At 37.1% G+C, this 11,827-nt stretch overlaps 1 long non-coding RNA gene across 4 annotated transcripts; it reads left to right on the top strand.

The window, feature by feature from the left end:
• Window positions 1-364: 364 nt before the first annotated feature.
• LOC127445473 (uncharacterized) lies at window positions 365-10,431 on the top strand. 4 transcript variants are annotated; one of them, XR_007897996.1, is made up of 5 exons: window positions 417-499; window positions 1,747-1,794; window positions 2,230-2,417; window positions 6,286-6,525; window positions 6,614-10,431. It is a non-coding gene; the product is annotated as an uncharacterized LOC127445473 (long non-coding RNA). The 4 variants fall into 4 exon arrangements; XR_007897993.1 differs by lacking the exon at window positions 417-499 and adding an exon at window positions 588-1,666; XR_007897995.1 differs by lacking the exon at window positions 1,747-1,794 and having other exon boundaries at window positions 365-499.
• The last annotated feature ends 1,396 nt before the right edge of the window (window positions 10,432-11,827 follow it).

An 11,827-nucleotide genomic window follows, 5' to 3' on the forward strand; every position in this document is an offset into this window, starting at 1 on the left:
AAACAAAGTGTTTCTTGTGACCACAGTGCATAACATTGAACAAGTAACATGTCTTAAAAGACTATCACAGGTAGACACATGAATTAGTGCAACAATGTGACTTTATAGACCACATGGATGCAATTATTGAATTATGCATTCCTAAAGCTTCCCCTGAGTGATTCTGCTGATCACCCAGATTTGGCCAGCTGTGCAGAGCGTATTGTATATTGTATGCCATTTTAATAATTGTTTGCAGATGTTTGAGACAACCTGCTCCAGGTGACCAAATTTCCTGCTCAATTGACATTGCAGGATATTGAAGGAGCACAAAAAATGCTCAGTAGTTCTTGAGGGTGATTGAACTTTATTTACTCAGAGCTGAGGACTGAGGCAGGAACTCAAATAGCGCTGTTGATATGCTGTTCAGGGTCAATGCCCAATTCTTAACAAGCAGCCATTTTACACAGGCTCCCTGTAAATTTCCAAGAAATCAAAAACCCACTGGACACACTGGAAGGTCAGTAAATTATACATCTTCTATGCATGTCACTGTACACGTCTTAACGAACCTCTGTCTTTGCCTGCATTTACATTTCTGATTTAATTCAATGATAAATTGACTAAATAAGTTATCTATCCTCTAATTTCTTTATCAAAGTAAATAAAGCCTCTTTTGGCGCAGAGACAGAAAAAGTGGAAAAGTGTTTCATTGCATTGCTAGTTTATGTTCTACCATTCTGACTTTTGCTAAAAGCATTAATTGATTACTGTTCTCTAGACTATATATTGAAATTTCAAATTTCAAACAAATTAAAAGTCTTTGTCTTCCAAACTTTCTGAATTTTGTCAAACATGTGACTGTTGACTCTGCTAAATGGAAGTTTAGAAAGAGTTTCCTGGAGGATGAGTGGTTATTAAGCTTAAAATGTCCCTCGGGTACTTATTTAAGAGCTTACGCAGAAAGTATGCCAAAGCCAGATATAGCCGTGTGCTCAGACCTTATCACTCTTAGAAATGAGCATGTCTGACAAAAGGCAGATTAGGGGTGCTTCAGGAATGTGTCTAGAGCCATACTGACTTTTCTTAGGCCCATGCTATCAATTACCTACTCATTTGGAAGATGCCAAGGGACTTAAGTTTTAAGTTTGGCCATATTGCATATTTGTAACAATATTTCCTAAAAATGTTTGCAATTGTAGTGAGGCAGACTACTGTTTTGTAGTATTTCCCCTGGTTTTGTCATTTGTGTATAATGGTGACTTTCCCTTTTATGCATAATATATTTTAACTTTAATGCGACTTGCATTATGCAGTGTGTATAAGAACATCGCATCTGTCTGTTTTATTGTATCATGCCCCTCAGTATTAGGTGGGTTTTTATAGCCTATCTGCATGCGTTTGTGGGATATATTAGGGTGGCTACGTGCTGCCTAGACACGCGTCACAGTCTAATGACCTCCCCCTTTCCAGTATTGGATGCTTCTGCTCCAAAGGTATGTGTTGTTGTTGTTTATGTTAGATGGCTAAAAGCTTGGCTCTGGTACCCTGTGCTATTGTTAGTTCCTTTGTATGTGATAGCTTTTGTCTGAGTTCAGTTTCAGTTGTGTTTCAGTCTGCCTGTTCCATATTGTATACCACCTGTGTATTCGCGGCCATAATTCTGACTGTAGCTCCAACACTTTTGGTATGTGAAATCATTAAATACGATGGTGATTAAAACATATTAATGTTTTTAGCTTTTTGTAATTGTTTGTTCTATTATAGGTGAAATACCTGCTCACCAGAATGTGTCTGTCTGTATGGAAGCTGCAGGTCTGAACTCCGACGCTGCTGTTTTGTTGTACTAGTTTTGTTTTTGTTTTGTTTTTTGTTCTGTTTGTTTTTGTTTGGTTTTACATTTTGGTTTTTGTCATGTTTACATTTACAACTCTCTCTGGCTCTGGAAATGCTGTTTTGGTACTCACAGAGAGGATGTGTGATCATTATTTCTGTATGTGTATATCCTGAGACAACGAGATCATCATTAGAGTTTGGAAATAGTGTTATTTTATTCCGACTGAAACCATTTTATTTTGTTATTGTTTGTGTGAAGTTGATCTTAGCATGGTGATTTGTCATGAGCTCTCCCCTGCCCTTCATACTAACATATTTTGTTTTGTGTGTTAAAACCCTTCAAGTTTTTTTTTTTTTTTTGGGGGGGGGGGGTTATTATGATTATTTTGTTAATTTTCTCTTCTGTGTTCTCAGGAGCTGAGGGCCCAATATAGGAGGCTAGCCATTCCCCGCAAAATGGTGGTAGTGCCCCTGTCACATGCGGAGTGCTGTTTATTCACAACTGATTCACCTGTGTGCTTGTGTGAGTGTGAGTGTACACTTGTGGGTGAAGTGTCTTTTTATCGGAGGATCACTGCGCTCAGCTAGCCTACCTGCTCCTGGTAAGCATCAGCCCTCTGTGGTCAGCAAGTGTCTATGCTGTTTTATGGGTGTGTGTGTAGCCTATTACAAACCACGCAGCTGATTGCGGTGCTCATCATTTTAATACACTTTAAAATTTTGGAATGAGTGTGCAGTGCCCATCTGACTCATCTAATGTTAAAATAAATAAAATATTTTTGTACTTTGGTATCCACTTCTCTTAACCTTTTGTTTTGAAACAACGAACCTGTGTGCCCCTTTTCTATTTTTGATTGGGTTAGTATTTCCCTGTTAATTACAGGGTGGCGTAGTCAGCTTATCTATTGGTTTTTGCCATGGGAAACCTGTGGAAATGCGCCTAAAGCCACCTTTCTTTCTTTTTTCTTTTTTTTTTTTTTTTTTAATTAAACGCAATTGCAAATACGAATTAGTGAGCTGCTATGGCAGGGAATATTTTGAGTAAATAACTTTAATAACTTTTATGATACTTTGTAGAAGACCTATGGAGTTTTTTTTTTTTTCTTTTTTTTTCTTTTTTTTTTGGGCAGTAAATCACCATCCACTTTCTTTGTATGGAAAAGAGCCGCTTGGACATTCTTCCTAACATCTTTTGAGTTTTACTGAAGAAAGGAAATAAAACAGAGCCAGAGCAACTCGAGGGTCAATAAATGATGACAAATCAAAATTAAACTGTGGACTATAGAGCCATGCCTAAAGGTCAAAAAAGGTCCCTTTGCTGTAGAAAAGGCATGCTATTTTCTAAAGTGTCCAGTTGTCGGGGAAGTGTTCACATTAGTCATCTGACTTTGACACCAGAAGGTCTAAAGTCATGAGAAGGGCTGCTATTATCTGTTCTGCATTACAGGCTAAGGACATACACATCAGGATAGATAAACAGTTATGCTGTAGATCACACTATTGTTTTTAAAACTAGATTTCAATTTCCTGAAGGAAATACTAGGGTTGTAATGCAGCTAAAGAATGATGTAAAAGTGATGTTAACAGTTATGATGATCCAAGACGCTTAATTTCAGATAGTGGTTCGTTGTGTTTTTAAAGCTAGTTATAGCATAGCCAAGAGCTTAAACAGACAGGTCAGGTGGACAACATTATACACAACAGCTGGACACCATTGCGAACAGATTAGGTCACCTTCAATGATCTTCATATCATAGAACATGTCACAGAAATCTAGTTTTGCAAGTGAGTATCTTTTTATTACATTTGGTTAGCATTGTGTTAACATTGCTAACATTCTGGTTAGCATTGTGTAGCAGAGTGAGGGGTAGGAGGATAGGGCTATTGCACCAGTAGAGGGGGGAGAATGCTGCTGTGCTAATATGTTAGGGAAATCCATTGGTTCTTGTGTGTCATGTGACCGTTCTCGACAGTGACGACTGCAGCTGTACGGCTGTACCCACTGTGCATACCATGAGCGCTCAGAATGACCTGAGAAATATTTACTGTCATATTTCACCAGTCCTGAAATGTGTACTGTATTTCTCTTGGCTGTTTAAAAGAACTAGCAATGCCCAATTTGCGAATAATTCTTTGAGTCGGTTCTTTTCAGTGAATTGGCCAAACGGGCTTGAAAAATTATCTGAATCGATTCGTAATTCAGTACAATTCGTTCAGAGTGCTCTCTCACTGAATCATTTGGAGCAGTTTCTCACACAGTACAACAGTATCAGAATATTTATGAATATAGCGCTGGATACAGTGTAAATTTACCTACAGTCAACTGAAACAAAAGTATTTTTTTAAGGTAACTGAGAAACTTCAGCTAGTGCTGTGTCATGTGAACAAGGGGCTGTTCAAACTGAACGTGTTTTTGCATCCGCTCGTGCTGTTTTTGAATCATTTTCCATGTAAACATTCGCTAGATGGATGTCTGTTGACAACTGCGTCATGTTTCACTGTGTTTTTAGCATCTCTCACAGGAGCGCTGCATTTTTAGACACTGTGTTAAAAAGAACTTCTTCAACTGATAAAAACGCATCTTGAGACACCTGCGTTCTGCTCTATTTGTTGTGGTGTGTTTTGCTTATTTAGCACGAAAACGCGTCTGTCTAAACGGTTACCGCAAGAAATGCTTTAGCCAATAGTTACATGAATGCTACTCGTACTCGAGAAAATAAATAAATGCTTATCTCAAAGTCACCAGAATTGAATGCTTTGGTGGTGTTTTTTGCACACAAAAAAATCTCACGGCGGAGCATGCCCCCAGACCCCCCTAGATATAAGGTTCTAACAAAGTTCTTAGTTTTCGTGACAAGGGAGGAAGCGGGAGACTGCGAGATCCAACTCAAAAGGGCTTTGTTTCCCACAGCTTCACAGTAAATATATATGTTCCACTTTTCAGTGGGCACACTCAAATTATGGTTTTCAGCAACACAAATCGCACTCTGGAGCACACGGTTCCGTGCAGCTCTCTCTCTCCCCCCTCTGTGGACTGGGTTGTCTTTTATCTCCCCCGAATCTCACTGTGCACATAGAAACAGTAATTAGTAACAGTTCATCTCAGGTGGATGTCCTTACTGCTTTCTCTCTCCCCAGACGGGTGCTTGACCACGCCCTCACCTCCACAAAGGTTTATTAGGCTGATTGAGAGGTCTGCAACCCGACCCAGGCCTGACGGGACCTGAGATTTGTAATTAAAGAAAAAATAAACAGACCTACCGATCTTGTTTCACGTATGCGCTCTCACTCACAGACGCGCGAACGGACGAGTTAGGGGCCGTTCCCACCGAAAATGTTTTTCCGTTCTGTTTTCCTGTTGTTTTAACACTTGCCCGAAAAATGTCTTTGACATTTGCACCGTGTCACGCACAGGACAGGCATATTTTAAACACCATGTCAAGTTAAAAAGAACTTCACATTTTCAAAAACGCATGTTGAGACACCTGCGCTCTGTTTCATTCTTTGCGCTGCGTATAGATTGTTTTTAGCACAGTTGTCACAAAGATTCAACATTCTAAACAAGTTCAGGCTGCATAGAGGGGACTGTTGCATTGTTTCATATTATTCCAGATTGTTCTGCACCAGGTGAAGTTTCAGCAAATAAACGGTAAGGCAATGCTTTTTTTTCCCCTTTTGCTCTAGTATAATGAGGGGCTGCCATGCCTTGTTAAAACTGTGTATGTATATTGTTTCAGTACTGTTAAGAATGTTGCCTATAAGCTTACATAAAATACAGCTATACTAGGAGAAGATACTTGGAGAAGAAATTAGATAGTAAGCGATTTCAGGTTTAGGTCGGGTTCAGGCTTAAAATCTGATGGGCCAGGTAGGGTCGGGCCACACGGTCTCGGGTGCAGGTCGGGTTCGGGTGTCATTTTAAGGCCCATGCAGACCTCTTGGCAAATTTCTGTGCATACCATCAGAGTAAATCCTGCAGGTGCCCATGGTTCTCGATATATACTATATACTACATACAGTATATTGTGTATTGCACAAGTCATTTAAATGACTTTTATCAAACTTTTATGGTCATTGTTTGTCCTTTTTGGAGTGAGTTAGTATAAATCCATTTACTTTCTTTCAATGGAAAACAGAAGCTCAGACATTCTGTAAAAAATCTCCTTTTGTGTTTCATGAAAAAATAAAATAAAAAAGGGAAGTGAAAGACATTCAGGTTGGGAGAGTAAATTACAAACTTTTCATGTTTAGGTGAACCATTTAAATAATTGTAACAGTATATATATTCTCCAGTACTTCTTTATGATCTGTGCTCCACATAGCACCAGTTTTGAACCCAGTGCACGATACCATCATCACACACCTTGCGTCAGTCTCCCAATCAGTCACCACACATACAATCAAATTGGCCTTCTTTCCCAATCTTTCTTACACTCTCTGTCTCTTTCTCTCTTTTGTTTTTGGTGCAAGTGCCCCAGTTATGAAACCGCGTACATCCCACTCAGTCAGAGGTTTAAGCTCCTGCTCCCTCCCAAAGGGTATGTACCAATATGCATGGAGCACATTTTCACAGATGACATCAGAGAACAAGCATATGAATTACCAGGCAGCCTGCCATCTTTGAGTTCAGACAGAATGCCATTAATACCAGATGAAGAGCCCAAACAACAACAGCACAACAACATGAAAGCCCAAAACAACTGGGACCAGGTAAAGGTTTCATCATTTTATATATTAATGTCTTGATTAACAAAGACTCCAAACTCAACTCTCTCTCTCTCTACCCTCTGTCTCACAGATACTCTCCTGCTCTCTCTTTGCCCCAAAAGTTGCGACACCATTGAAACTACCAGCAGACTTGAGGGACTTGTAAAAAAGATTCTGGTCAGCAAATCACATTATGATGAATAAAATATATGCCACTCTTGACCATGACTTATTTAAGAGCTATTATAAATTCATGCTTACAATTAAAAAAAAACACAATCATTTCAAAATGGAATGGCAATAAATATTAGTATTACCCAATTAAGTCACAATTAATTCTAAGCAGGCTGATAAGCTACAAAGAACATTCCAATTAGAAGATGAACATATCAAGAAAATGAGAGGGAGAAGAATATTTCCACCTGGAAATATGAGGATATAGATTAGATGCATAAAGAGGCAATATAGAGGCTATCATATGGTGTCTTTTGGCAATTTCGAACAAAATGTATACAGTCCTGTGAATTGCTACTACCTTCGCTGGGAAGACAATGTCCAGTTTATGACCATAAAGATTTTTTAGGCTATTAATAATGTGTGAAAAGACACAATTGAGACTGAAAATTCAGACTGAAAAAAGACAAAAATAAAATTCTTTAAATTTTTTCAAGCATTTGCTTGAAAAATCATTGCTACTGTCATTCAGTGTGTGGACTGCAACTTCTGTAATTTTTTAAATAATAAGTATAAAGTTTCTTCCCTCAAGTGCAGCCGCATGTGTTGGCCAGAAATCAGGTAAAGGGAAAAATAAAACTTGAAACTTTCCAGGAATCAGGAATAATTCTGTCCACAACATATTATCCACATCATCAGCCTTTGACATTCAGCAGTATGCCTCTGTATAGACAGAGAGGAAAACAGGCCGAAAAGAAAAACAAAGTTTATGTATTTCAAAAAGCATGCACACATTATAAACTAGCAACACATTGGCCTAAATCATGTTCTCAAAATTCTCATATGTGAACTTTAAATGTAAACCCGTGGAGGCCATTTTAGATTAATATTGCATAAACTGTGTATATATATATATATATATATATATATATATATAAAATCTAACATTTCCACTTGCATCTCACAAATAAAAAAAGTCAGAGGCTTCATGCCCATTCAAATTACACATGCCCCCTCAGATTGTGAGCTAAGTGATTTTAAATTCAATGTCAAAATTCACTCATTTGACTTTTTTTTTTCTCTCAAAACACAAAAGTAATAATCATACAAATGTCACAGCTGCTCTTTTACGAACAATAAGGATGCATGGTGATCACTGGCTGTCAAACACCTTCTTATTCTGTCCATATGTGTTTTTTCATTTAAAAAAAAATACATGCATAGATATATATATATATATTCACTCTCAGATCAAATTAAATTATTGTAAACTCATGCAAACAGAACGCAAATCCAATATGGTGACACATCAATAACGTCAAACTACATTGGCTCTTGCACATGTCATGACCAAACTTCATGACACCATGCCACAAGAATCATTTGAAGTGATAAGTATTTTTTAATGAAATACTTCAGATGAATTGGGTGATTCTCAGATTACAGGCATATTTCTGTCTCTGGGATGTATTTATAGGAAAAACACATTTCACATAACTATTTTAAATGTCCATAGTCAGTTTAGACAAAGACAGATCTAGACTTTTTTATTGTGTCTCAAGATAATTATTTTAGTACATTTTATGTGTGTTTTATGGTTGAAAATGAATGTTTTGGTGCTGTCCCCAACCCTGAGTTTCAAATATAATGATTTAAATTAACATATTTAAATTAAATATTTCCATCAAAATTGTGCAGTTTTTAGTGTATTTTAATTAAACATTTTTTAAGCTAGAATATTATTAACAAATTTTAAGTATACATCTGGATTTTGTTCTTTATTTCCTTTCATTTATACCTGTCCCTTAATATAGCCGTCATTACCAACACACTCTACATAATGCAACAAAATAATAATGGTAACTTGAGATCCTAGTGGAGCTCATGTCTGTCAAGAAAGAAGACTGGTCTTTTGATGTCCAGAAAGGTAAGAAAATGTACTCTTTAGTCATAGTGATAGGCATGTACACTTATTGCGTGACATCACCAAACAAGTTATATTTTTGTTAACTTAAATTATTTTGATGAATTTTTACTTATTTTCTCATTAATTTACTGTACTTTACATGTAGCTATGCAGCTAGACTTGCTAGTCATCTATGAGGCTAGTTTTTTTTTTTTTTTGCAAAAATGGCAAATATGTCATCACAAGCACGTTACAGCTTGTGATAGTGATTACGGGTCGTGGTGGTAATGACAAAACCCAAAATTCCAGCAACCCATTTCTGCCTCTATTTTGAGAAATACCCAATTACAATCGAATGGCATACAGTACATGAATGAAATACATTACATGACCTCAGTTGAACTGTTATAAAAATGTTTCATAAAATATTTAAGTGAATAAAATAGTTGTTTTCTATAATTTCAGATATTTGTAGAAAAACAAAATAAAAAACAAATTTCCAATATTTGTAGAACTGCATTCTTCCATCTCAGAAATACTGCCAAGTTACGACACGTTATCTGTTTCTGATGCCGAAAAACTAATTCATGCGTTCATGACGACAAGACTAGATTATTGTAATTCATTACTAGGTGGATGTTCTGCAGGTTTAATAAATAAACTTCAGTTGGTTCAAAATGCAGCAGCGAGAGTGCTAACTAGAACCAAGAAATACGATCATATCAGCCCCATTTTATCGGCGTTACATTGGCTTATAAGTACTTAAGTGACCTTCTGTCATGCTATAATCCATCGCGCTCATTACAATCGCAAAACTCCAGCCTGTTAACAATACAGAGAATATCAAAATACACAAAAGGATGGAGATTATTTTCATATTTGGCTCCTAAACTATGGAATAATCTTCCTAGCAGTGTTCGGAACTCAGACACACTCTCTCGGTTTAAATCTAGCCTTAAGACTAATCTATTCAGCCAGGCATACACCTAATTTATCCCTCAATTCATAACTATGCTGCTTTAGTTAGATCTGCCGGAACCAAAAACACTTCTCTTATTCTTTAACCCTGCTTTAAAGTGAATGGCATCTACGTTAATTTTATTCTACTTCTCAGGGTTGTATCCCAAGGTTACCAGAGCCTGCCAGATCCATCTCCAGTCCTGCCTGATGTCCGATTCCCACTGTGTCGCTGAGTGATGATGACCAACTGCAGCATGTGCCAGCCAGACTTCACTTCAGTCTACTAAGACAGACTTCACAGAAGATGCAAACTCAAAGACACAGGATTCATCATGAGCCACTGTCTGAAGCATGGGCTCAGGATGGAGTTCACCAAAATTACCTGCCATAAGCTTCCAGCCAGACTGCGATGATCCTCACTGAATGCTACCATTATCAACTTGGACTAAGGAGGGAGAACACTCTCTTAAAATACATAGAAAATGAATTAACCACTAAAAAAGACTTCATTGGCCAAAATCAAAGGACAGTGCATATACGTGTATTTCCTCAGTTAATTCGGGATGACTTCAAGGACTTTAACACTAAAACTTATAGTTCATATAAAATCATTTTGTTTAATCATTGACCTACAACACTTACTTAGTTTACTAATTTTAACCTCTAATAGTTCAAAGCATAAATAACTAATATTGGTATTATATTCATTCATTTTCTGTTATAGCATAATTTCATGTACAGCTGCTTTGAAACAATGACTATTGTGAAAAGTGCTATACAAATAAATTTGACTTGACTTGACTTAAAATGTTTGTTTATGGGAATTTCAGTAAGTATTAAATGTGCTTTACTCTGTTCCTTTCATGGAATTGATTGTGCTGTGTGTTTTTTATTATTATTATTAATTTTTATCTTCATGCAGTTTTGTCATCATTTGGTATGGCCATACATTATGTGGTGCGACCTGTGGCAGTAAAAAAATATTACTTTCAAAATGAGATATTTAACTTCTGTGTCTGAAATATTAACCACTGATTTGATATGCTAAAGTAAAGCCATTTGTTATACTTTTTCCATAAATGATTTATGGATTTTAAAGAAAAGACCATTATTCCATCAACGTGCACTACCCCGGCAGCTTTTGTCTCCGTGTTTAATACGTGTCTCTCGCCGAACGCTTTCGCTGTTGCAAACTGACTCCATGTTTATTTCTGCGTCTCCTGCTGAACGTGTTTAGATGCACTCTACAATATGGAACAGTCTTTCTGTGGGCCCCCCTTCCAGCCCGGCTGGGCCCACCTCAAGCCTGGGCCCAGAACAATAGGTCCAGTTGCCCCCCTTTTCGGCAGCCCTGCAGGCTACCACAAAAAAAAAAAACACATATGTGTATGTATATATATATATATAGAGAGAGAGAGAGAGAGAGAGAGAGAGAGAGAGAGAGAGAGAGAGAGAGAGAGTTTAAGTCAGCATTTTACATACACTTAGGTTGAAATCATTAAGACTCATTTTATAACCACTCCACAGATTTCATATTAGCAAACTATAGTTTTGGCAAGTATTTTAGGACATCTACTTTGTGCATGTTACGAGTAATTTTTCCAACAATTGTTTACAGACAGATTGTTTCACTTTTAATTGACTATATCACAATTCCAGTGGGTCAGAAGTTTACATTCACTAAGTTAACTGTGCCTTTAAGCAGCTTGGAAAATTCCAGAAAATGATGTTGTAACATTAGGCTGGCGCTGGCAATGACAATGCAGACAAAGAGGATGATGAAGTGTAGAAACCAAGTGCAATTTTATTCCAAAACGTGAAATCCAAAAACCCTAACTACAAACGTGAACAAAAAACATGAACTTGACTTTAACTGTACTTGACATAAACTTGAATTGACTTGACATAAACTTGACTTGACTAATCCAACAAGGTTACATACACACACAATACCTCACACTGGACAATGGAAAACATGAGGGTTAAATACATGGACATGGGAGAACACATGACAAAGATAACCAATAAACACTTAAGAACTCTAAACAAGAAAACGAGACAATAAACCAATGAAAACAAGACACATGAACATGGAAGGAAACATGAAATCACATGACAAGGGAGCATGACATGAAACAGGAACTAGATTTTCCAAATGAAAGACATGAAACACATGAACCAACAAAATACACGATAGATGTCAAGCCTTTTGGCAATTAGCCAATTAGATTCTGATAGGCTAATTGTCTAATTGGAGTCAACTGC

The sequence above is a fragment of the Myxocyprinus asiaticus genome, chromosome 8 (assembly GCF_019703515.2).
Source record: "Myxocyprinus asiaticus isolate MX2 ecotype Aquarium Trade chromosome 8, UBuf_Myxa_2, whole genome shotgun sequence".
Taxonomy (NCBI): domain Eukaryota; kingdom Metazoa; phylum Chordata; class Actinopteri; order Cypriniformes; family Catostomidae; genus Myxocyprinus; species Myxocyprinus asiaticus.